Genomic DNA, 25,681 nt, shown 5'->3' with positions numbered 1-25,681 from the left:
GGGATGCCGTCATGATTTATGATTTTAAGATATTGCTTAAACCAGTTCTGCAAACGAAATAAGTGATTCCATCAAAATATATTTTCTCTCAGGTTGTGGGTGGCCTATAATCAGTCATGGCATTTTGTTTGAACACAATGTGACTATACCTACGTATACACAGATTAGCCCATATAGCTGCAAATGAAGTTTAATTGATTGAATCAATCTAAGATTTCATTATACCAAGTCCAGCCTAAAAAGGTTATTTGGTCGAATAAGTTTATCTGGCCTGCTAATGGATCACAGAAGATGATCATCATGGTCAGCACAATGTAGGAAGCGAGACTGCACAACCAGCATAGTTGAGTGAAAGAAATGGAACTGGTTCTTCTGATAACCAACCAGCAGCTGCTAAGATTGGTTCAGCTATCTTCTTGAAGTACATTTGGAATTGATTAAAGTACCTGATATTTTACAAAGTCCTAATGAATACAGCTATGTGAGCTCTTAAACATAGACCAGGATTGAATCAGCACTGAAGAATCTGGCTCTGAAATCAAAACTGAATAAATACTTTAATGTTACATAATGTCTTAGTTAACATATAACTTAGAAAAAGCTTGAAATGTTGCAATGGCTTAGTTCTGGTATTAGATATCTTTTTGCTGTTTCTGTTAAAAAAACGGAAAGTAAAACTACCAAACATGGCTAAAATATAAGCTTTTAAACAGATCAGTTCACACTTCCTAGAGGCTTCTTAGGACTCAGCCATACCTGCTGTAAACATTCCAGCTACAGTAAGCATGCTTTACTTTGAGATGGCATGATCTGACCATGACCGACCGTTCACTTATGCTCCCTGAATCCCTCAGGGCTTGCACATGATTTGTACAGCTGTGATTCTGCAGCTCTGGCCAGAGCCGTGCAATAATGGTTCAGTGCAGTGGTGCATTAACACACTTCTCCTCTTAACAGAACTCTTTAACGTGATAATGAGCCTCAACTAATTCAGAAATTTGTTATTTTGTGGAGTATGGTGAGGGAAAGTCCTGTCTCAGGTGGAGAAGGAACAATGCTCAGATCTTGGGGAGCAACTGGAAAGCTAGACTGCAGTAACGAGCTGAAAAATGCAGCTTGGGTTATCTACTTTACAGACCACAGTTGACACGAAATGCTGGTCACTGTCTGTATGGTTTATGTGGAAGGAGGGTGATGGAATAAGCAACCAATGAGAGCAGGGATTGAGACAGGACTGAGCAGTGTCGAAGAATAAGAGAAAAGAGCTAAGGGGAGTTAAGGATAATAGTAACTGTAGTGCTGAGGAAAAAAAAACAATAAATCAAGTAACTGCCTATTTGCTAAATAAGTTATGTGTCCTAGGGAGACAACAGTGACTTTAAATATTCTAAAAATATATTCCAATACATATATCTAGAGACTAGATTAAACCTGCAGAGGAAATCCTAAATCTTCATGATTTTTAGTGTTTCATTTTGTTTGGATGAAAAATATAGCAGATAGGTCATATTCTGTAATTAAAATAGCATGGCAGTACACAATGATGGGGGAATCTGAGAAATCTCAGATGCTACTAAGAATTCCTTTGCTGTATTTTAACATAATGACATGGAAAGGGCCTCCTATCACATATAATTTTTGCATTACAGCCATTCTCTCAACGAGTGACATGGCAAAACGTTAACTAACAGATGAACAGAAGCAAAAGGGAGTTAGAATTTCCATAGAACTAGCATCTGAAAATTATATAGTTTCATATTACGTCTGCTCTTGTGAAACACTGTACCTGTTATCCATGGATTAATCTGAGATGTGTATCTTGATTTTCCAATGGACACTGAATTGATTAAAAGCAGTCTGTTAATTTATTACTGTAGTGATGAGAACATTAGAGATCACCATCTTCTAACAGTGCTAATATATTAGCCTGCCTAAGTGCAAATATTTAAAATGTATCTTCTCTGTGCTTACGTTTACCAGTTGCAAAATGGCATTATGCAACTCTGTCTTTGGCAATCTTTTTAAAAAGCTGAAATAAATAATAGGACCAACTCACCTTTACTTTTTACTTGATTAAGGTTAACATAACCCAGAAGCAGGGTCTATGAAAATTTTTCAGAGGGAAAGAGCACAATTGCACTTCCTCATCTGAGCATAAGGAGCTTCCAGAAACAAAAACCCAATGATACTCCTTACTGCTTCAACAGAATACTTGCCCTCTGTTGATGAACATCAACTCTAGGATATAATTAAAAGACCGAAATAAGTCTTTTCAAGAAACAGTCTAGGCTCAGTAGCAGGGAAAACAGTGGGCAAGGAGCATTGACTAATACAGACTGTATCTTCCTGCCTAAGCAATTTTTAATCAAGGTAAGCAATATACACAGTTAAATGGGACTTAGTACTCAGAAACTCTTAAAGTAATAAAATGCAATAGTGGCAATGAAATGCAAAAAATAGATTCTGTTTCCCTGGTCATATCTCATTGTATTAACTCCTTTAGTCATATATGAAATAATCAAAGAATTAAAGTCAGGTCACCCATTATTAAGAAGTAGATAGTAGAACCTGAAAAATTATTACCTTCCATTTTAAATTTCTGACCAGTACCAAGTAATATGTGTCACATTTCTCTAGTTTATGAACTAGCCTGAAAATTTCAGTAATTACTAAGTAGAAAATAATAGAAGAAAAGGACAATGGATGAGGAGACCTGAAATAATTACACAGAGTTAAGACACTTCAAAGCACTATAATGACCTTCAGAGCAAGAGTAACTGATCTATGAAAACATACATGAACAGTAAAATTTATGAACACAACAATTAAATGTTCAATAAAATAGATGGTCGTCCACTGAAAAACGGAGAATTTACAACACTCTGTTTAACTAAAAAAATCTGAGAATTACAGCTTGAAGGATTATTTTTCCTTCTAAGATGATTTTAATTGTCTTTTAGTCCCATTCAGAAGTCAATGCAGATTTATCTGTATCTGTGCAGATAAGAACGCAAAACATCTCAGAACTCTCCCTGTGGGTACCTTAAGCCACTTGCATAGATTTATTTGCTGCCCTATAAAATATGAAGTAAACTATTCACTAGTAAATAATGTAAAACTGGTTATTTCTTTTTCCAGTTCTCATGAATGGGATTCTTCATCATCTGTTTAAAAAAGACCCGGTAGAGTCCAACATACTGTCAGTCATATGATTGTACTTAACAGAGAAAACAAAACTCTTTGCAAGAATTTAAAAGTTAATGTAAAATCTAACATCCTTTGTGTCTCCAACTCCCCCCCCCAAAAAAAAATCTGTGTCTTGACCCCCATCCCTTTCCCCCGCAATGATCCAGTCATATCTCACTATATGCTCCTCTGCCCTGCAGAACTTGCTGAATTTGTTTTGATAGTGGATTTAGTAGCAGAACGCTGTTGGTTTATAAACTATTTCCTTTACACTTGTTACGGGTTGAATAAATCCTAACCCTCTTCATGATCCTTGCCTCCCGATGTATCTCAGTATTCCGCTTTGCCAGTTTTAGAGGGCTTCAGGGAGCTAAAGGGCCATGGAAAGACCATGGGGATGGAGTGAGGGAGAGCTTTTGGTGGGAGACGGTCTGCCTGCTTCACTGGTAAGTAAATACTATCAGCATGTGCTTGGGCTTGTCAAAGAACGGTATGTTAAATTTGAGCGCCACTTTGCATTGATTTAGACAGATATACAAATAGTTCACAGAACTGTAATGGATACCATGCCAGTTTCAAAAATAACAATAAACAGGGTGAGAAATATTTGTTTCATAGCTGTTTTTAGAACTAACACCAATGAAAAGCACTATTTTAATGCTTCCTATCATTCAAATTTGGTCAATTTTGTTCTGAAATGTGGCCAATATTTTGTACTTTTTGTTTATCCAGGACTGTTGAATGACCCTAATTTTCAGTTAAATACAGAACTGGTATTTACTAGGGGATGAAAATATTTCGATTTATTAGCAAAGTGCCTTCCTTTTACCTTTCTGCTCCACGAAAATCTGTGAAAATTAAATCATTACCATCCTATCTTCCATAGCTCATATGTTTTTTCCAACAACTCATATTCTATTTTAACACACTGCCACTGCTTTTTACTTTATAAGGAATAGAATATTTTTCTCTTTGTAGATAGCTACCAGTATATTTTTTCCCCCACAAATAAAAAATAAGAAGCTGAGTATCTCCCTTCCCATGATCATCTCATGTGCCAAGTGCAGCTTGTTTCCCATGCTTTTATACTTTTATATTCTTCTGTAATGGACGTGGTTGTTTTGTCCTACCTCTCTTTAGCCCTCTAGATCAGTTAAGCGGTCCAAGGGTTGGTGCTAGAGCCCAATGAAACAAAAGTGTTTCCAGCTTCTCACTATTCAAGAGAGATGGCTGTCAGACTATATAGTTGTCTAACTATGTGAGATCGAATCTTTCCAATTTTTTCTTAAGCGTGGCATTTTGTTCTACCAGTGATCGTAACTTTTGGTATGACATATGTACCCGTGAAATGGGCTTGATCATACTTTGAAGTTTGTTGACCTTCAGATGACAAAAAATAAACAGCCAGAAAAAGTATTAAAAATTGCCATGAGTTACAAACTCACAGTGTTTGTAATTTTTTAACTGGTAATGTTTGTAAAGAGGTGAAGAAATCAACTAGGCAAGAAAGGGAATTAATGTATTTAATACTTTTCTACCCAGAATAACAGGAAGGATACTGAAAAAAATTTTCAAATCCTTCTTCCTTCTGGCATAAACTCTGCCAAACAGGGAAGAAATTTACTTGCTGTACTGGCAACCTTTTCCTATAATCAGTGCTTTAGTGCAGGAATAGGAGATTGGTGCTCCATCCTCCAAACTCTGTTCAGGCTTGCACCCAGCAGCCACACCACATGGCAGCAGGCAGAATCCTAGAAATCAGATTATTTCAAAAACTTGCCTTTGATGCTCAAGCTGGGAAAATGAAGGTATTAGTGCATTTCAGAGAGTCTAGTTTCTACAGACTAAAATTACCCTTGTCTTAGCTCTTTTGTTTTTTTCCCCATATATACCTTTCCTTTTTCTACTTCTTTTGGTTTCTAGGTTCTGCTCTGCTGTTCCTATTTTCCTTTTGTTTTCTTCAGTTTTCTTTTACAGCAGCATCCCCCTTGCTCTGTTACTACCTTTGCTTAATAACATTTACCTTCTTTCCTCCTTCTTATAGGTAGAAACACCAGTCTGAGACCTCACTAAACACAACCACGCACTCTTTATTTACATTTCATCTTCTGTTTTTACACATCTTTACATATAAACTACTTAATAGCTCATATTTTTATATTCTGTGTATCAAAATAATGGCACTGATTAAGCCACCTTCTTTTCTTCAAACCCATAGGCATAAATTCTAATGCACATGGGTCTCTATAGAGGTAACTATAATCTTTGCTTTTAAAAACCCCTCATACAATAAGCAATACCTAGCAAGTCTAGTTATGATTACTGTCTTCCTCCTCTGCTACTTGTGGTATTAGATTTCACTATCGCTGTATTATTTGGGAAAACTAGCTTTAGTGTTCTACTGTACCATAATATCGTATTGATACATAATTCAGCATTACAATTTTTTTTAAGTTAACTGTAAGTTATTTGTTGATAAGACATGAAAAGTCTTATCTCTAGTGCTGCAGTAACTCTCTTGTTAAGAAAGAGGAAACTTTACTTTTCCATCTTTTTTTTTCCTGTTCTCATTTGTGAGCTTCCTCCTCCTTCTTGGATGATGAATCATTTCATCTTGCTAATCATGCAGGAAACCATCTTTCTTTTTCTGGGTTAGTTTTCTGCTTAGTTAATGATCTTGATCAGCTAACAAAGAAGTCTAGAAAGTGGTGGGAGTGTCTCAAAGTGAGAGAGGGAGAAGCTGTTAGATCCACACGTTATCTACTGAAATTGCAGTCTTAGTGTTAGGATTTCCATTTACTAAAATAAGAGTAGTAACCTAAAATGCCTTAAATGTCTTTCAATAGTTTTGGCTGGAGTAGGGAAAATGGACTTTATTGTACAGGATTCTTCATTTTGCCAGAGTCAGGTCCTCAATCATTTGGATTTCATTCTTTGTAAAACCATCCGTAAATTAACCTGAAAACACTTACTTACAAGATATATGAAAATAAGTAACAGGCATTCGAGATTGTTTTTTTTGTAGCCTTCTTCCTACCTCAAAAGGAAGAGAAATATATAAGGCAGGTTCATGCCAACACTTTGGAGTAGGCTGTTTCAAAGCTTCACAAACCATAAACCACGTCTTGCCATTTGCTCTTACACTGCCAATTAGTGTAGTCTGATGACTATTAGAAATCTGATGAACGTCCAATAGTGACACTCATGAGAGCTGGTTGCCATAGCTGTCAGACCTAACCTGTATTTCATTTTGCCTTGGAGTAGAGGAATGCAGTACCTTCTGGCAATGCTGGGGCCACGTATTCTCAGTGTTAACCAGTGCCTCGTCAGTGTCCCATCTGTTTGTAAGCTTGCCTTCCTTTTTTTTTGATTTCCCTTTTTTTTCGATTTCTCTTTTTTTCCCCAGCTTACCAAGTTCCTTGTGTGGTTGCAACCGCAAATAAGCAGCAATGTTGCAGGGTACAGTAACTGTTATTACATAGGAGTGTTTACAGCAATTTGACAGAGAGGCTAAGAATGCTGGGGTTGCAGGATGTTAGGAAAGATGGGAAGCTCAGACCAGCTCATTTAATTTCTGTATAAATCAAACGTGTATTCATGTGATCTCTCTCTCAGCAAGACCACCAAAAAAGGAAGGGAAAAAAGGTATTTCCATCTACAGCTGGATACTGTTAGCAGGACTTTTTCTAAAGAATGTAGGAATTCCCAGAATGCCTTTTAAACTGGATAGCAGAGAAGCACAGCCTACAACTATGAAAGGACTTAGCTTCCTTCTATCCAGTTGTTGTTGTAGGGTGTGAGACTCTTCTCATTAATCAGATTTCTTAACAGTATCTCCTTTAATCTGAACAGAAATGATTGAGTGAAGTGCTATTTTAAAATATATTTTTAAATATATAAAAAGAGTTTAAGAGACAAACAAATGAAAAGTGGTACTAATAAAAGGATGCAGACGGACAATGAGAACCACATAATTAGTGATGCCTTGCACTGATCACTACTGAAAATGAAAGATGTCACATAGCCTTCTGTTCACACCAGGTGCCTAGTGCTTTTGTGACATCTCTGCACTGAAGAGCCCTTTCTATGTACTGATTCAATCTCCTAATCTATCAGAAAATTATTTTTTTTTAATCACTTGATTAATAAGATGAGTCAACTCAAATGGAGGGTCTAGTAAGCTCCAGAGCTGATGCAAGATAAGTGATGTAAGCAAGTGTGTGGGGCTGCGCGTAAAAGAAATGTGATCTCATCTCAGTAGAGGGATGCTGTTGAATTGACCTAAACTGTGTTAAGAGAAATACCCCGTATTCAACACAAACACCACCCACTGCCCACCACATTTAGGAGCAGAGAGCAAAAGATGACACTGTACACTGTGAAAAGGCTCAGCTTCTGTTTGGCCATACCTTTGAAATGCATAGAATGTCACATTTAATTATCAAGCTACATTTTGGAAAGCACAGTTTTTGGGTGCAGCACAACATCAGGACTTGCATGTATGTTTTAGCAATTTTACTGTTTTATTCTAATTGGGTTACTTCAGCAGTGCTACAATTAAGTTAGGCGCATAGTTCCCTCCTCATTTTCTTCCCACAAGTTAATAGTCTTCATACTGTTAGTCTTGAGCCAAGAGAGTTCTTTAGGATGTTTGTAGCAATACCATATATCATTTCCTACATCTGCCACCCCTACTAACATTGTTTGCTTCTCTGTCACTCACTGTTCCCTTCCCCTTTTTCATTATACTAAAATATCCCGTCGAGTACATTTGAGCATCTATTTGGAGCATGCACTCTTCTGTACACGCTGTAGCCGTCTGATGTAGCTTTGTTTCTCATATTTGTGAAGACTTTATCACTGTGTAAAACAGTGGGTAATTTTTTCCTTTTTGCTATTCTTTTTTGTATGATTGAAGCCAATTAATTCCATGAATGTCTGTGGAAGAACAATTAGGCTCAATGCCTTTGACTTTTAGCTGTTAAGAGCCATTCTTTATTTCAGGCATAATGGTTAAACCAAAAGAAAGTGACTGCACAGAACACATCAGAAATTTAAAAATGGGGATTAGCTGGCACCACAGGTCACAAAAGAATTAACAGACAACATTGCGTGACCCAATGCATTTCACCATCTGTACTTTGCAACACATGGAAGAGCACACTGAAGCGATAAAAGGGACACAAAGAAAAAAGAATAAAAGGCATGTTAGCTGTGGCTCAGCTGGAAAATAATATTGCTTGTCGCAATAGGCTCTGAGATCAAATGATGAATTTGCTTCTTTTAAAAATGAAATAAAAGGTATAAACACAGTAACACTAATTCAGGAGTGTGTGCTCTCAAAAACCTGCACAGACAGCTGGCTTACTCATTTTAACTGAAGTTCTAATTTGAGATTCTGGTCCTATAATTAATTCTATGATGTCCTAAGATTTTAATCCAGTTAAAAAAATTAGAAGCTATGCCGGCTATGCAAGCCGGCTATGCAAACCCAATAAAATGGGTTTGTCCCAAACCTAAAAAAAATTCTTCCTTCTTGTTTTAATATTCATCTTCACATTGTCATTATCCTGGGTTAGTCTTTTGTGCACATGAAACTCTCAAAACTCAGTGAAGTCACATGGGTGCTGCAGAGAAAATGGGCAGATATTGGGCTTAAAACTTCCTCTTCTCAAAATCTCTTCTCAGAGGGCAACTCCAGAAGTAATCCCACATTTTGCCAGGATTTTTTATATACATGACAGAGGTACTACCTTCTGCTTTGAATACATCCCACTGAGCGGCAAATGGGAATTTAGAGCTAAACTGGTACTCTGTCACATTTTGCACATTTGTGTGAAAAGGCAGAAACTGCAAGAGAACTAAGCTGATGAAAGACACCCATTTTTGTGGAATTTCTGACCCTTTATCTTTCCTTGGATGACCCCCAGATTAGAGCCATCACTGATGTCATTCAAGCTAAAAACCTTGGACTACTCTCTCTTAAAATGCCATCATTACCCTGGACAGATGTTTGAAAGTCCCTTTATGTCTTAAAAACCAGGCAGAATAAAAATAAAGAATGTGCTCTTCAGAAGTGTTATGTGTTGATATATGTCCTGTCAATATCCAGCAGATTAGTATATATTCCACCACTCCACAGTGGTGGGGAAAAACAACAAAAAACCCCAAGCGTCACCCTCCATCCCAATTTACTGTAAGTACAGAAACGTGTCCTATTGCAGTACTAAACTGGAACACGAGGTTCAAATCTCTTTTGAAGATTTTGAGATTTGAGATTCAAATCTCAAATCTCAAATTCAAAATCTCTTACCAGGATTGGGAGTTCACGTAGGAAGGCAGAGTAATGTGATTGAAAGTAAGATAGGGAAAGGGTATACAGAAATAGACTAATAAAAAGCAATCAACATAAGAAGCTGAATTTTTAAAATGCTACAAAAACAGAAAGACCAGAAAAAAAGATTTTCAGGAGTGTTCATACACTTTTTTAAAAACTGCATTCACAATATACCCGCTTACTGGATGTGCTTCCCTTCATAACTTGTAAATCATATGTATCAGCCTGCAACTAGTATTTATTCCATGACTGATTTTAGTCTTTTCCATTTAACAAAGTCACTTTGTGCATTCTTAATAAAGTCAAAATACACCAAGATGAAAATAATACTCTACACACATCAGAAACTTTACTCATTTAATCCTTGTTTAATTCCAGTACAGCAAATGCTATTCTTCATTGTTTTATGGATAGAAAAAACAACATAAAAATTCAATTAAGTGTCAGACGAATGAAGTCAATAAGAATATTTTTGGATTTCCTCAGGTACTCTGATGTTGTAGGTACTATTATACTATTAATGGGATGGATAGCTGAGTCTAAGGACAAATAATGCTACATAAAATCATGTGTGAGGACAAAAATGTATTAAGAGTGACTTCTTTGATACGTTCCAAGATCTTCAATTCAAGGTTCTGAATTCATGTTGCTTCTCAGAGCTGTGAATTTCACTAAAGTGAAATGAAAAAAAAAATATCCTTGTACAGAATTGTGTGGACTTCTAAACTGAAAATAAAGCAATAAAATTACAGAGTATCAAATTATAATTCAAGACTTGCCTGGATGCAGTCCTGAGTAATGAGCTCTAGGCAATCCTGCTTTAGCAGGGGAGTTGGACTAGATGATCTCTAGAGGGCCCTTCCAACTCTGAAGTTTCTGTGATTCTGTGTGATTCTATAAAGTAAAAATTTATTTTAGTATTTAATTACATTACATCAACTCTGAAAATGACCAATCTTTAAAACTTCAAATGTAAGAAGATTGAACCATTTCACGTGAATTCTGACTGCTTACAAATCACAACTTATTTACTAAAGGATTCTGCATATGTAAGCTGAAGTTAGCTAAAAGTTTTACTGTTGAAACCGAATTAATTGATGTTTGAACCAAGATCTCAAAGGCAAAAAATTAGATTTCTGGCTTTGTGTTCCTTTGTTCTACAAATGCTAACCTTTTATGTCTTCCTGTAAGATAGTATAATATAGAATTTAAGTGAACAATTAGAAGTGTGGCAACTCCTGGTTAGTACAAATTGCATTTAATTTCCAGTTTCTCAAGAATTTTAAACCCAGAGCAAATATTAGAAAATAGTATCCTAAGGCATTGCTTTCGGCTGTATACACTTGGTTAATTTTTTTCCTTTATACTTGTTCTGTGCGGTTAACTGAAGGTAAAGTTATTTCAGCTACCTCCATTATTACCACATAGAAGTGTTTTAAAGACAAAAGATGCTAGAATAAACAATGTAGGTGATGGGAGGAATGCTTTTTTTTTTTTTTTTTTTTAAGGAAGCTTTCTAAATTTCCACTTACAATCATGGGAGCACTAGATTTTCCTTCAGGCTCTTTTCTTGCTAGTCAACTTGTGGCAGAATTCAGGTCTATCACATTTTGGGGCTTTCTCAACTCAAAAAAGCTAAGTTTGATGACTGTTCCCTGAACCAGGCCAACAGATGCCTTTTTTTGATTGGAGAATGTTGCCAAAATGTTAGTTTCTGCACTGCTTTTGGAAAAAATACCATAGTTCATCCAAATCAATTTATCTTTGTGGTTTCAAATCACGTACAGCAATCACACAGGCTAAAACAGACTTTCTGCTCTTTCATGGTATCCTGCAGTCAGTACTTGCCCAGTTAGTGTCTAGTGTTTCCTCTCAGCTCCTCCGTTATCTTTCTTGGGCACAGAAATACTCTTCAACACAACAGTGAAAAAACCTCTCTCATTCACCTGCCCAGTTAAAAAGGATAGAATGCATTTCTGGATGAGGGCTTTATAAAGGAACCAAATTAATTTTTCTCAGTTCAGCCCTCAAATCAGACAACTGCAAAGGACAGTGACGGTTAAATGCCACTTGTTTTGTCAGAGTCTGGGTGGATCCAATGGACAGTTCACGGAGGTTTAAATTTATGGTTTAAGTGCAAGCCATTAGATTACTGACAGAGGTAAACCTTATTGTCTTTCTGCTGTTGCAGTCTAAGTGGATTAGTCCTTTGTGTGGAAGAAAAGACATGTTAACTGCTTGTGGACAAAACAAACAGAAGATAAAGACTGCCATCTATCGCGTCCTGAAATAAAACACAGCTTCTGCATAGAGCAAAAGAACATGCTGCCAATCCAATGACGGAACAAAATCAACAAACAGGGCAGTAGTAAACAGGGCATAAGTAAACAGCCTCTCTTCTAGGGGCTGTTTAATGCACTAAAAGAGGATTCTTTTCTTATGGTTGTCCCGAGTTCAGTCCTCCAACCATCCCTATCCCTTTCCCAACAAAAAGATTTGGTTCCCCTAACACATAACTTAACTAAGGGGGATATGTCTTGGCTGTATGCCCAATTTATAAATTGAAAAACTTTCCTTTCCTGTATTTCAGTGGATATTGGCATCAATAAATCAAATTCATAGGTATAAAGTGCCTGGATGAGGTACTTAATCACAAGATGTATTTGCATCCTTTTTAGGGTAAGCTTACATACATTAATTCTTTTATTTATTTACAGTGAAGGGAAAGAAAAAATTCTGCATTCTTTGCCGTTGTTTAAATATTCATCTTCACCTTGTCATTATCCGGCGATTGTCTTTTATACATGTAAAACTCTTAAAGCTCAGTGAAGTCACATGGGTCCTGCAGAGAAAATGGACAGATATTGTGAAAAATTTGACCTAGAACACTATTAAAAATAGGTCAGACAACTCGCTGTACTGAAAGAAACACAACTTGACACGGAGGGCAGACAAGGTGGCCTGATTACATATTGCTAATTTTTCATCCCTGTCACACTACAAAACAATCAAGATTCTTGACCATCTGTCTGGTACTAGTGGAAACTAGCATTACATTTTTCATAAAACTGTCAGCAAGAACACGACCAAAGAAAAATCTAGTATTGCCAAATTACGCAAAGTTATTTAACCTTTGCTCTTAGATACTAATGAAACCTTTGACTGCTTTACAACTGAGCTGATCTGGCTAGGAGACCAGAACTTGGGTCTCTGAGACTTGATGCTTGAGTAGACTTGCAATGCACTATTGCCCAGCAGAGCCCATGGGTATCCTTTAACTAGTATGGCATAATCTCTCTATTTTATCCTGACAATTTTTTAGGAAAATAGCTATTGGCTGAAAGGAACACCATCTGGATAGGTAAGGTTTTTCATGGAAGTAACCAATATTAAATACAATAAGGTTTCCTCTATGTTTAACATAAAATGTCAAGAATAAATATAATAAAAATAAATTACTTATGTGAATTCTCAACTCAGAAGCTCTATTTATGATTATCTAGTCTGGCCTTTGTGTCGAGGTTTATGCTGGGCTAGCTATTAAATGAACAACAGATGTTCTCTCCCCAGAAGGGGAACGGAGAGAGAACAAGGGGTTGGAAAAAACCCTACAACAGCTATAATGAAATATTAATAACAAAAGATAATAATATTAATAAGAAAATAATGAAATATATACAAATATATTCAAAACCAATACTGACCTCCCAGGATGAGGCTTTGAGCAACCTGGTCTATTGGGAGCTGTCCCTGCCCAGGGCAAGGGGGTTGAAACTAAATTATCTTTAAGGTCCCTTCCAACCTGAATCATTCTATGATTCTGTGATCACATCACTGGAAAGCACTGGGACTGGACTCTGCGGCAGACACGAACTGGATTCAGGAACACATGAATCGGGATGAAAGGCAAACAAACAGACAGAGTCCTGCTCTGACACCTGCCACTGAAGAAAGAGGCTGATCCCTTGGATCCCTCAGCTTTTATGATGAGCATGATGCAGATGGGATGGAATATCCCATGGGTCAGTTTTGGGTCACCTGTCCTGTCTGCTTCTTCCCACAGGTGCGACCCTTCTACGCTCTTCTGCTTCCGACCCTCCAATGTGGGACATAACAAAGTTAGCTGACCTTGGTTGTTATAGAAGTAAGTATAAGCAAGAGCCTCTCTCCATACCATCCCTTGGTATTAACTACAAACATCAGACCTTAGCACTGCTAGAAGCAAACACTGTCTGAAAAACATACCCTTAATTTCAGACAACGCAGCCAGTTACAAGAGACTTAACTGAAAAGTAAAATTACTAAAAATTGGCTTTATTCTATCTCAAACCAGGACACCTTTCTAACAGGTGCAGAGATATTCCAGAAATTTCTATATCAAGCTAATAACCTCTGTCTGAGTTGGAGCACTCAAAATACTTTTGATCTGTATATAACAACATTAACAGAAGGAGGCTACCTACCAGCTATATCCCTGGGTAAACTAACTCCCCATTTTTACTGTTACTGTTTTTACAGTACATCATTCACAGGTTAAATATGACTAACTTCATCTTCATGTCACTGAAATGTTTAACAGCTAGAAAGTTCCGTAAGTGAAAGAATTTCCAGAACACTAAGAGAGATTAATATTACTATCAACATTTTTAAGATGAAGACACAACGACAAAGATGTAAAATTCACAAAAGATACACAGTTCAAAAAAAAGTTATTTATCCTCTGTAGTCTGCACAACACATTTTTATAACACTGCTAAATTGCACACTATTAATTAAACATACAGGCTACAGAAGGTTTCGGCCAGGATTACATTTGAACAGCCAGCACTCATGTCCTGATTTATAACTCAATGCAGTATAACAGAAATTACATCAACGTGCACAATCTAGACAATATCAAGAGCATGGCAAAATCTGTCTCATTGCCAACAGCTTCTCTGCCTTGGGCTAGCAGCGCTTTGCTTCTGGTGTTTGCTGCCACCTCATGTGTCTTAAGAAGCATTGCAGTGGAATTCTACAAGAGAACTTTTTCTGCCTCAAAAGTAACCTTACTTTAGACAGCTATGCTACTCATGTTAAGCAGACATGTCACTTACTTAAGATTCTGAAAAGATTTCATAATATTCCTGCTACACAATATGGAAGTAACCTACATTCAAAACCATAAATGATATATTCTGCACCAATTTGGGTAAAATACTGTGCTGTGTCCAGTTTTTGGCTTTACGGTGTATCAAAAACATTGACATTCTTAAGTCCAGTGGAATGCCACAAGATTGTCAGAGGCTGGAGGATACGGTATATGAGTAGCGACTGAGGGAGCTGGGTTTGTTCAGCCTTAAGAGGACAAGGTTTCACAGTTATCTTATTGCTGTCCACCATTACCTAGTGTGAGGGCATAGAAAGATGGAGCCTACTTGGAAACACACAGTGATGAGACAAGACAAACATAAACTGCAATACGGGAAGTTCAGATGATATTAAGTAAATAAGTTTTCACCATGAGTAGTACAACACTGAAACAGGGACCTCGGGGTGTCACAGAGGACAAACTCGTAACTTAGACAGGAACTCCTCACACAGGAGTGGCTTCTAACTCTGCTGAGGGGGGTGAAAGAGAGAAGGTACTTACACTATCAGTCGAAAGGACATTTTTTGGTTAGAAGCTTGCGCTTCTTAAAACAGCAACTTAAAACAAAGGTGAGGGAACTTGGAGGTTACATCCTTTTTTCTTAGTGGCTGTGGTAACATGACCAAAGTTTTTGTTACTAGCCAACATTGACCTAAATGCATAGCCCAGAACATGAAAGACACGAACAAAGAGCAGAAGAGCTTCCTTAAACCTTAGTAAGAAAAAAATCCTTCATGCCAGCTAGAACATGTCAGCAAATTCACAGGTGCTTTGAGATGAACCCATTAAAGTAAAGAAGGCAATCAGTAAGTCCTGAAAGCACTGTGCTGGAGCAGTTTAATAAAGCTAAAACATTTATCTATTGACCATGCATAGCTACATAACTATTCTGAAGAAGGCCGGTGTCCTTACTTCCATTTAGCAAGCCAGACGTGCTAAGCTACTGCTTTGAAAAATGACATCAAGGCATAGTTTTCCATAGCCATACCACGATGAGGGTTAGGTTAATGTTTTCTGAGTACCCACCTGCACCCTGAGTCCATCACTTGGGAGAGCAGAGCCAGGGGCACGGAGAGGTGTACACAATACAGTAACACACTCCAGGCATGAAATGACCTCACAGAGACTTGTAACCTGAAAGAAGACCAGATGAAGAGAGGTGCTGACTCACTTCCAAGAGTCACTGCTGTACTTTCTCATCAAGTCCTCAGCATCAATCTTACAGATCATATTTGAAAACAATCCTAAATCATCAATCTTTTGCGCTTTATATTTGAATCAACATACATAGAACAAACCAAATGAGAAACTGCATTCAACAGCACTGTTTTCCTGTAAGCATTAAATAAACATTTTCTTCATACCCCCAAAGGCTCGAAGAAGAAAGAAAACAATGTTCTCTGTTTCTCCTACTTATATTCAGTGAAATAAAATCCCTTTCCTAAGGCAGATGATGCATATTAGACATTGGTGGAAATCGTGGTGCCGTACGTTCAAAGATATGGTTGCATGAAGTTTTTTGGGTCTGAAGATATAGTATACACAGCACTATTATAATTTAATGTACAGTACTGTGTCCAAATGACAAAATAACATAACAGTCTCTGAGCACTGCAAAGTTATAGCATCAGATATGTTCCTTAAAAAAAAATATATATCCTGTATTTTCAGGTTTCACTAGTACCGAAAAAAGTCTTTGGCCCTTAAAGATAAATTCAAATGTAAAGTAAAACTTCCTTTAACATAACAGGTATGGCTGAAGAAGCACATCTAAAGAGTACTTGTCCTTTAGTTATCTTTTGGTATTTTTTCACTTTCTTAAACATAGCAACCAGAAGCTAAAATGAAAGATAAAGAGATAAAGATCAGAGATTACTGATTAGTAAGAAAAAATCAAAGCATATAACACAGTTAAAAACCAGACTGATTTATTTTAGCAGCAACCTGAACAGTCAAAATTACACCATACCGGCAGCACTGCAGAAAGTAAATGCATAACACACAGCATTATGGGGCTTAGTCATTAAAAGTAACGCTGAAGTTCTGGAAACAACATCACTTTCATAGAGCGGTCCTGACTGATAAGGGACATGAGGGCGTAAAGGAGATTAGGATAACCAAGACGACCTAGTGGCTTGCTGTGACAGATCGTGCAGACCATTCCTACGGACCAGCACGGTCTTGCGTGTTACGCATCGCTGAGGTTAACGGACCGCCTCTGTCCGTAAGCTTAGGGCTTCTGTTTTCCTCAGGTTATTGCCCGGCCGGTACAAGACGACGCCAGCCCTCCGTTCAAGAGCACGCATCGCTGAGGGGCGGCTGGGACAACAGGGGCAGGCTGGCGAGCCGCGGAGGCGGCACCTGCACCTCTTCCCCTCCGCCCCGTGGCCAGCTCTCCCAAGACTACAACCTTCCCCAGAGCTACCACTCACCCCCGCCTGGAGGGGCGGCCAGTCCCAGCCTGGCCCACCCGGCGGGCGCTTGGCAGCAGAGCCCGCCCGCCCAAGCCACCTGCTCGCCGCTGCCGCCCCGCCTCACCCCCAGCGACCGTTAACGGCACCAACCACCGCACCACTCCCACCCCTCACCCGCCCCCGCGCCAGGTGACCACCCTCCAGGCACGAGCGCTCCCACGTGACTGCCGCGTCACTCGACCCCCCGCACCTCCCCGCCGGTAAACACCCGCGCCACCGCCCGCTCTCGGCACGTGACGCGGGAGCCCCTCCTCCGTCACGTGTTCGCTCTCCCCCCCCCGCCCCCCCGCACCCGCCCGGGCCTCCGGGCCTCCGCGCTTCCCCGTGCGTGCGAGGGCTGCGCGCATGCGCAGGCGGCAGCTGTCATCGGCGCAGGGAGCTGGGCGTCCCGCGGGCACCGGCAGGAAAAAGACCCGAGGGGGAGCGGAGTTGCTGCCGTTCCCCCTCCCCCTCCTCAGTCCGCGGCTGCACGCGTAACCATCTCCCGGACAGGTGCGGGGCGAGCTCCGAGCCGGGCCGGGCGGCGGCGGGGAGGAGGCGTGGGGCGGCCTGCCGGATAGGGGAAGGCCGGGGCGGGCGAGGGGGTGAGGGAGCTGAGGCGGGGGGGAACGGGGTCGGGACGGGCCGTGGGGGCGACGGTGGCGGGGCAGTGTCTCGCCGGGCTGCCCGCGGCGGGACGGGCCGTAGGCGTCGGGTGCGAGGGGCGGAGCGGCCGCCGTGCCGCCTTGCAATCCCTCTCCCCCGCCGGGGTGCGTGAGGGGGGTCGGGAGGAGATCGGCGCCGGTGCTCGACGTTGCGGAGCGGCGGCTGGGAGCGAGGTGGGGAAACGAAACCGGCAGGTGTCGGAAAAACGCGGCTCGTGTTCCCGTCTGCGTCCGGCGGTTCTGGGTCGGGGAGGTGGGTGGGAACTCCCGAGAGGTCGGGCCGTTTCCCCGGGTGTCGGGAGCGAGTGGACGGGGGGAAACGCAGCCTTACCCCTCTGCGCGTCGTTCCGGGCTTTGGTCAGGCTCGATGGACTTTCCGAACAGCCTGTTTTTTTCTTAGGAAGTGCGGCCGCGGCCATACGGCTCGTTCCTTTCTGCGCGTCGTTAAGACGTTCCTGGGAGTTAACAGTTGTAAAGTGTTAGAAAAAGAGTTTAAAGCCGTCTTCTGATCAAAGTGCTCCGTTAAGCGCCGATTCCACGTGCGCCTGCCTGTGTTTAGAGTGCTCCACGCTTCCAGAGACAGTTTCGGGACCAGGGCTTGGTGCCATGTTAATAGCCTGCTGTTAATGAGCCGCCTCTTTTCTGCTGTTGGTTTTAATTGGCAGTCTGAAATGAGAAGTGTATGCAAAATATTTTTTCTGCTAGGTTAACTGTGTTAGAAAACAATACTAGGTGTCCGTGTGTTTTTTAAAGATTTATACTAGCTCGGAGCATAAACAGCGTTTATTTTTTATATTAGTATCCTGCAGATTTGTGATTCTTTGCACTCTTTTCTGAGACGTTAGCAACAGCAGCAACAGAAGTTACCTGGTGGCTACTAAACCAATAGTTTTTCAAGCTGAAACACTTTCCAGAAGAAAGAAATTTAGTGGCAGCCTAAGGCAGGCTATTTTTTGTCACCCTACAGTGTTTTTTTTTTTTTGTTCACATTCTTAATGAATGAAGAATGTAAAAATGACTGTGGAATAAAATTTGTCTTGGGCTTTACCCTTACTTTTCCCTGAACTGTGATAAGTAGCTGATGGTATTGCTTCACAAAAGTGCTTTACAAACACAAGAGAATGGAAGACACTGGCACAATTTGCTTTTCAGTACTTGAAATGAGGGTAGATAGACCCACTGCCAGTCATGCTTATCTTACTCTCAACTTTGAGTTGGAATGATGCTGGTGTTATTGACTGCTGGGAACTGATGGTTTTCTTTTAGCTAAATGCAGGTACAAATGCACATAAGAGGAATTACGTTTCTAGGGACTGACCCAGGAAACAGTATATCTGATCCCAATAAGCAGTTGGAGCTGTTGGATCAGAGTTAGAGCCCATGTATATGAGGGAAAAACCTTTAGTCAGTATTTAAAAAAAAAAATAAATCTGATTTGATCTCTTTTTTTCATGGTAAATATGACAAAATAGAAAAAAAAAATTCAAGTCCTGTAATTTTTAGTCCTTAATTATGGATGAGTATTGAGTACAGAATTTTGTATCTATTGGCCTGATTTTTAAACAAATCGAGTAAATGGTTCTGCACCAAATCTAAATGCACGATTATGACAGTAATGCATTCAAATCAGAAAATTATGTTGTCAAGATTAGAATCTTCCTAAGCTATTATTAACAAGCACAGTAATGATTAAAAAAAATGGTGATTTCGTACCTAACTTTATTAAAAAATATTTGAGTAGATTTAGGACTTTCTCAGTTTAAACAGCTCTCGATTGGTCTACTACTTAGTTCTGCATTTAATTCACTTTGAATTCTTCAGGTTTTTTCTACAGTTGTCTTTTGCTGGGATATGTTTTGTCAGCGTGATGCTGAACAGAATGTGAATGGGGTATATGGTGGTGTCAGTTTAGGTCAAATTTGTTTTATGAAGGTGGCATTTTTATCCTTCTACCTCCCAACATCGATTAAAAAAACCCTAATACATTTTGAAACACATTTTTAGTATACGTGGAGCTTCAAAGAGAGCATGTTTTATTGTAATTCTGCTAATACAAGATATTTTCAAGCTCTCTGAATGATCACACGAATGGTTCAAAAGATGATGTTCAGGAATGCTAAGACTTTAATACTTATCTAATACTTATCTAATAATACTTATCTAAGTAAAAAAAATCTCTATGGTCACTTGATAGCTTAATATTTTGTGTCTCAAAATGAACAAGTGATGTGTTGAGTGCTTCATTTTCGTTTAGATTCCTAGGCTGACTCGTGATTAAGATAATTTCAAGAAATGCAGTATTTTATACTTAGAAGACAGTAATTGTTGTGTAATCAAATGACATAATGAAGATGTTCATAACAATTTGCTGATCCGAAGTCCAGAGTGTGTTTTAAACTCTTACTGTAGCTTTGGTATATAAAGAGTTAGAGTGTTCTTCAGGTTTTTTAGGTGGCATTGTATATCGTAATTCATTCTGTTGGAGGCTTGCATTTTTCTCCAACTTTATTACATCTGTTTAAAATTCTGGCGTTACGCATAGCAGGTAAGTTGTTAACTTTGTCCATGTGAATAGTCCTGCTACTGACTTACGCAAGCAGTCATTTTTATCCTTAATTCTGTTTACATCTAACATTTGCTATACAGTATATTTAGGTCAGTATACTTAAGACAGTGTACCCTGAAAACAGAGGACAATGTATGTAAACAACAGATTAGAAAAATTGTCAGCGTTTTTAATTCAAGATGTTAAAATTATAAGAGTTAAAATTCAAAACACATCTTTTGTGAAGATGAATATTGAAAAAATTTCAGTGTCTAATCAGTTTCACTTTCTGACTCTCAGACATGACAGGATACTTCATTGACTGTTACAGATATTATAGGGGAGTTTCACAAACAAAATGTGTTCTAGTTCCTTTGTGACATTTTTGCCTGTAAAATGTAGAATCACTCGATTGAGGCTGTTATGATGTAGCTCAGTAGACCTATGATTTCCTGATGGTTTTTGTTTAAGAAAATTAAAATGCTAGTTATTAGCGGGTAGCATTTCTCTAACAAGACCTAGATAACTACTCCTATTCATGATAGATGCCATATGACAAAAATTACTCTGCTGGGGAAGGTTCTGTTTCATTTTTGCAGTTTATTTCTTTGCTTAAAACACAATTTATAAGTTGCTAAAGTTGTAAATGAATGTGTGCCTTTGGAGTTGAGTAAATTGTTTATAATTGTAAACCATTTTGAAAACACGAGGGCAATTTTGGTTTAGAACTAAAATTAAAATTGGGGAAAAGTGTAGAATAACGTGCCATACAGTTAGGGAGTTTTTTTGGGAAATGCGTATTAGCAGAAATGACAGACCTGGCAAAACTGTTTGAAAGTGCTTAATCAGGAAGCAGTTCACATCCACCACCTGCTGTTTGTATCGCCAGCAATATTATAGGCTGCATGAGCAAGGAGTATTTTTCTGAACTTTTAGGTGCTTGTAAATTAGCTTTTTAAACACTGAGATCTAGGCCAAACTGCTCTCTGGTCGCCATGGTCTACAACCAAATTTGAGGCTGTCGTTGCACCATTGTGTGAATTCATGGTTTACTTGCACGTTCAGTAGTGCATACGGCTTTGGTACGCCTTTCCCCTGACTAAAAGTAATTTGCTTGAACTAGAAAAGATCCAGAAATAGGATGCAATGATGATCAGAAGTATGGAATGGATTTTCTGTGAAGAGACTAGGAGTCTTCAGCTTAGAAAAGAGATGACTGCGGGAGACCATGGTAGAGATCTGCAAGTCATATGTGTTCCGAAGGTAAATATGAACAGATAGGTAACTGTTCCCAGTCTGCTCATGAGATGTCAGATGAAACTAAAATGTGAAATAGTCAAAACATACAGAAGGAAATGTATCACTTAGCATATTGTTGATTGTGGAATGCTTTGTTATGAAATGTTCTAGATACTAAAGGCCTACAAAGGTTCCAAATCATGGACAAAAAAAGCCATCAAAGTCCCCAAAATGCAATAATATAGAATCATAGAATTATTTAGGTTGGAAGGAACCTTTACAGTCGTTGAGTCCAACCATTAATCTAACACTGCAAAGTCCACCACTAAACCACGTCCATAAGTACCATGTCGACCCGTCTTTTAAATACCTCAAAGGTTGATGACTGAACCACTTCCCTGGGCAGCCTGTTCCATTGTTTGATAACCCTTTCCCTGAAGAAATTTTTCCTAATATCCAATCTGAACCTCCCCTGGTGTAACTTGAGGCCATTTCATCTTGTCCTAACACTTCTTACTTGAGAGAAGAGACCTCCTTTCAGGTAGTTGTAGAGAGCGATAAGGTCTCCCCTGAGCTGCCTATTCTCTCCAGACTAAACAACCCCAGTTCCCTCAGCCACTCCTCATAAGACTTGTGCTCGAGACCCTTCACTGGTTTTGTTGCTCTTCTTTGGATGTGCCCCAGCACCTCAATGTCTGTCTTGTGGTGAGGGGCCCAAAACTGAACACAGTATGGGAGGTGGGGCCTCACAGGGGTCCAGTCACTTCCCTTGTCCTGCTGGCCACTCTGTTCCTGACACAGACCAGGATGCTACTGGCCCTCTTGGCCACCTGGGCACACTGCTGGCTCATATTCAACTGGCAGTCGACCAGCACCCCCAGGTCCTTTTCTGCCAGGCAGCTCTTTAGCCACTCCTCCCCAAACCTGTAGCGCTGCATGAGGTCGTTGTCACCCAAGTGCAGGACCCATCATTTGGCCTTGTTGAACCTCATACCATTGGCCTCGGTCTGTTGATCCAGCCTGTCCAGGTCCCTCTGTAGAGCCTTCCTACCCTCGAGCAGATCAACACTCCCAACCCAATTTGGTGTCATCTACAAACTTACCGAGGGTGCACCTGATCCCCTCGTCCAGATCAATGGTAAAGATATTAAACAGAACAGGCCCCAGTATTGAGCCCTGGGGAACGCCACTTGTGACCGGCCACCAACTGGATTTAACTCCTTTTCACCACCACTCTTTGGGCCTGGCCAAACAGCCAGCTTTTTACCCAGCAAATTGTATACCCATCCAAGCCATGAGCAGCCAGTTTCTCCTGGAGAATGCTGTGGGAAATGGTGTTGAAGGCTTTACTAAAATCTAGGTAGACAACATTCACAGCCTTTCTCTCATCTACTAAGTGGGTCATCTTATCATAGAAGGAGATGAGGTTAGTCAGGCAGGACCTGCCTTTCCTAAAACCATGCTGACTGGGCCTGAGCGCCTGGTTGTCCTGCATGCATATCCTCTTTGTCTAAGGATTCCTTGATCTGTGCATTGCTGAAGACTGAGGTGGTGTTCTGGAAAGGTATAATTATAAGCTACCCCTATACTTACTTTTTCTGGATCTCTGCTGTTAGCATCTGTGGAAACTAGATAGGTCTGACGTCTGACTTACTTTTTCTGAAGGCTGTTACATGCTGCTTCCAGCTAGGACTATGGATTCCACACCTGTGTTTTCATTAAAAAGAAAGTAAAAATTCTTGAAATAGGGGTTTCAAATAAATATGAGAAAATTACTTTTTTTTTTTTCTTTTTTCCTTCTTCTGTTATTTCAAGACGTTTTTGCATGCTGTGAGTCTGGTGTGGGAGAAGAATGCCTGTGGAATGAATTCAGGTCATCTTTTGATTCAATATTTATGGATTCAGAATAGTTCATTTTTATATTTTTTGAAATAATTGCTGTAAGGGTAGTACCAAGACATGTAAACACAAACTTGAAATGAAGTTTGTAAAACTGCTTAGCACTTCATAGTAAATTTGAGATGGTTTTAGGAGCTTCAGAATGTGGTTACCTATCCAGATTCCTGGTTTCTTAAGTTTTTATAATTGATTAAATAGTTTAATACTCCTAATGTTTTTAAACTTAATTGATTCTTCCGGATTACTGCTGGATGTCTGATGAATGCATGCCTAACCATGAGATTTGGCTTATAAATGCCTCTTATCACAAATACGAAACATAGTGGCCCATGCATTTATTTTAACATTTAATATGATCAAATAACAATAACATATTTGGAATTCTTGATAAATGGGATCTTTTTTCTTTTTCAGGTACATAAACTAGGCAGACATAATTTGCAGACACACTTATTGGTATTGAAGGAACAATTCAAACATAAGTATACAAAACCAAATCACATCAAGAATTAGCTATTTGCATGCTCAGTAATAGTTGGACATGCAAACTACGCTTTTATGTTTCCAATTACCTGAAAATCATTCCTGTAGCTAGTTATGGACTATGCACTATCGCAGTATCTAGCATCTTTGAATTTGCTTTACAAACCACTGTAGGGAGTTGGATTATACCTACTTCCGGATGATGCTAAAAAACTTTCTCAGAATCTACCTGCATGTGTGATAAAAATAAATTACTGGATGAGCTTATGGAGTTTTTACTTATTTTGTGTTGCTGCTTAGACTATTATAGATTAAGATCTGGTTTTCTACTGCATGGTTGTACAGCCAGGTCTGCGAGAGCTGGAAACAAAACTTCTTACCTTTTTTTTTGCAAAACAGACTCTGCAGATAGGAGGTTCAGGAAAAAAAATCATAGTTGTCCTCAAGTTTGGTCAATAAAATGTTTTTATTGAATGATTCCGAAAAAATGGTGGCTAGTACTTTATAATGTGAATGCTATGTCTTGATTTTTAAATTGAGAACTTTTGTATCTGACAGCTGTTTTCAAGTAGATTATTTTGTGTTTTCTTTCAGATAGGCCTCAAAATATGCTGTGGCTTTTTGTGCATGCCTTTCTCTAGATAAGTTTATTGTGTTCTTGCTAGTTATTTGAAGAAAGTTTCTCAGAGTGAACAAATTCTTCCTTGAATGTTTGTTGTCCTCTGGTTAGTGTGGGTGAAAATTTGCAAGAAAAGTAAAAGGGACAAACATGTATTTTAACTAATTTATCGGTGAGAATGGATGACCTTCAAAGATTTTTTTTTTTTTCCTTTTACATTCTGTCTTCCTTTTTTTTCTCATTTACTGGAGCTTGCTTTATGTGACTTGTTTAATTTAGGTTGCTGAGTAAAGGTTGTGGACATCGATATTTTATATATTGAAGACACAGAATAAAATAATCTCATCTTCCAAAGTATGAACACATTTATTTTATGACACAGGTGTGACATAAATGACCTATAGTTATTTGGTGCTTTTCCTTGTTAGCTAATCTTTTTTGTATAGCAGAGCAGATGTAGCAGGCAGTGTTTTTTCTCCTTTCTTGTTCATCAGTGCTTTCAGTACAGGGGCCAAAGTGGGCATGGTTTGGCAGTCAAGAGATGCCTCCCACAAAGCATCTTTGGAAGAAGTATCAAGTCTGTGTACGTTAAAGCCAGAAAGTTTTGGTTCCCTGCTGATGAGGGGTGGAACTCATAAAGTATTTGTTAGTTCATTTTACACTAGAAGCAGGAAGTGGATAGCCTTCAGAGGAGATGTGACAGATCAGTACTAGGGCGGAGAGAGAATACTGAAAGTTGGTTTCATGTAGTGAGGACCACAGGTTTTTGTGCATTTTAACCAACAGCAGATTAAGATGTGCTGCTTTTCTGGTGTGTTTCATTCTGTTTTAAGAGAATATTTTCTAGTTGTGTGAGTCAGTGTCTTGCTTGAATTTGATTAAACAAAATTGCTAGTTTGGATCAAACAAATGAAACTTGGAAGATGTTTTCCAATTCTGGAGTTGGTATATTCTGTGTTCTTGTGAGAGTATAGAGGATTCTGCATGGAAGAACAGTGTTTAACAGGTAACTCTTCCACCAATAAATTATATTTAGTATCCCGCTAGCTTTAACAATATGGTAAGGTGTAGGCATTACGGAAGGCAGTCCACTGTTTTGACAGGGGAGGCTGGAAATTGTAGCA

At 39.2% G+C, this 25,681-nt stretch overlaps 1 protein-coding gene and 1 long non-coding RNA gene across 17 annotated transcripts in view; one reads left to right on the top strand and one right to left on the bottom strand.

Moving 5' to 3' along the window:
- Positions 1-9,881: 9,881 nt before the first annotated feature.
- Positions 9,882-17,223, bottom strand: LOC128902979 (uncharacterized). The gene is made up of 4 exons (XR_008463927.1): positions 17,087-17,223; positions 15,681-15,788; positions 12,297-12,365; positions 9,882-10,417 (listed from the first exon to the last, which is right to left on the bottom strand). It is a non-coding gene; the product is annotated as an uncharacterized LOC128902979 (long non-coding RNA).
- A 236-nt stretch (positions 17,224-17,459) lies between these two features.
- Positions 17,460-25,681, top strand: part of KDM4C (lysine demethylase 4C) — a 273,236-nt gene continuing 265,014 nt past the window's right edge. For 11 of the 16 annotated variants that reach the window (XR_008463874.1, XR_008463875.1, XM_054186218.1 and 8 more), the window contains exon 1: positions 17,461-17,620. The gene's annotated coding sequence lies outside the window, so the exon portion shown is untranslated. Of the gene's footprint in view, positions 17,621-25,681 lie in introns of all 16 variants that reach the window. The other 5 variants (XM_054186216.1, XM_054186213.1, XM_054186211.1 and 2 more) reach the window with 2 other exon arrangements.

Source organism: Rissa tridactyla, chromosome Z (assembly GCF_028500815.1).
Source record: "Rissa tridactyla isolate bRisTri1 chromosome Z, bRisTri1.patW.cur.20221130, whole genome shotgun sequence".
In the NCBI taxonomy this organism is placed as follows: Eukaryota; Metazoa; Chordata; class Aves; order Charadriiformes; family Laridae; genus Rissa; species Rissa tridactyla.
Note: the sequence above shows the minus strand (reverse complement) of the source record. Positions and strands in the feature narration are given on the sequence as shown.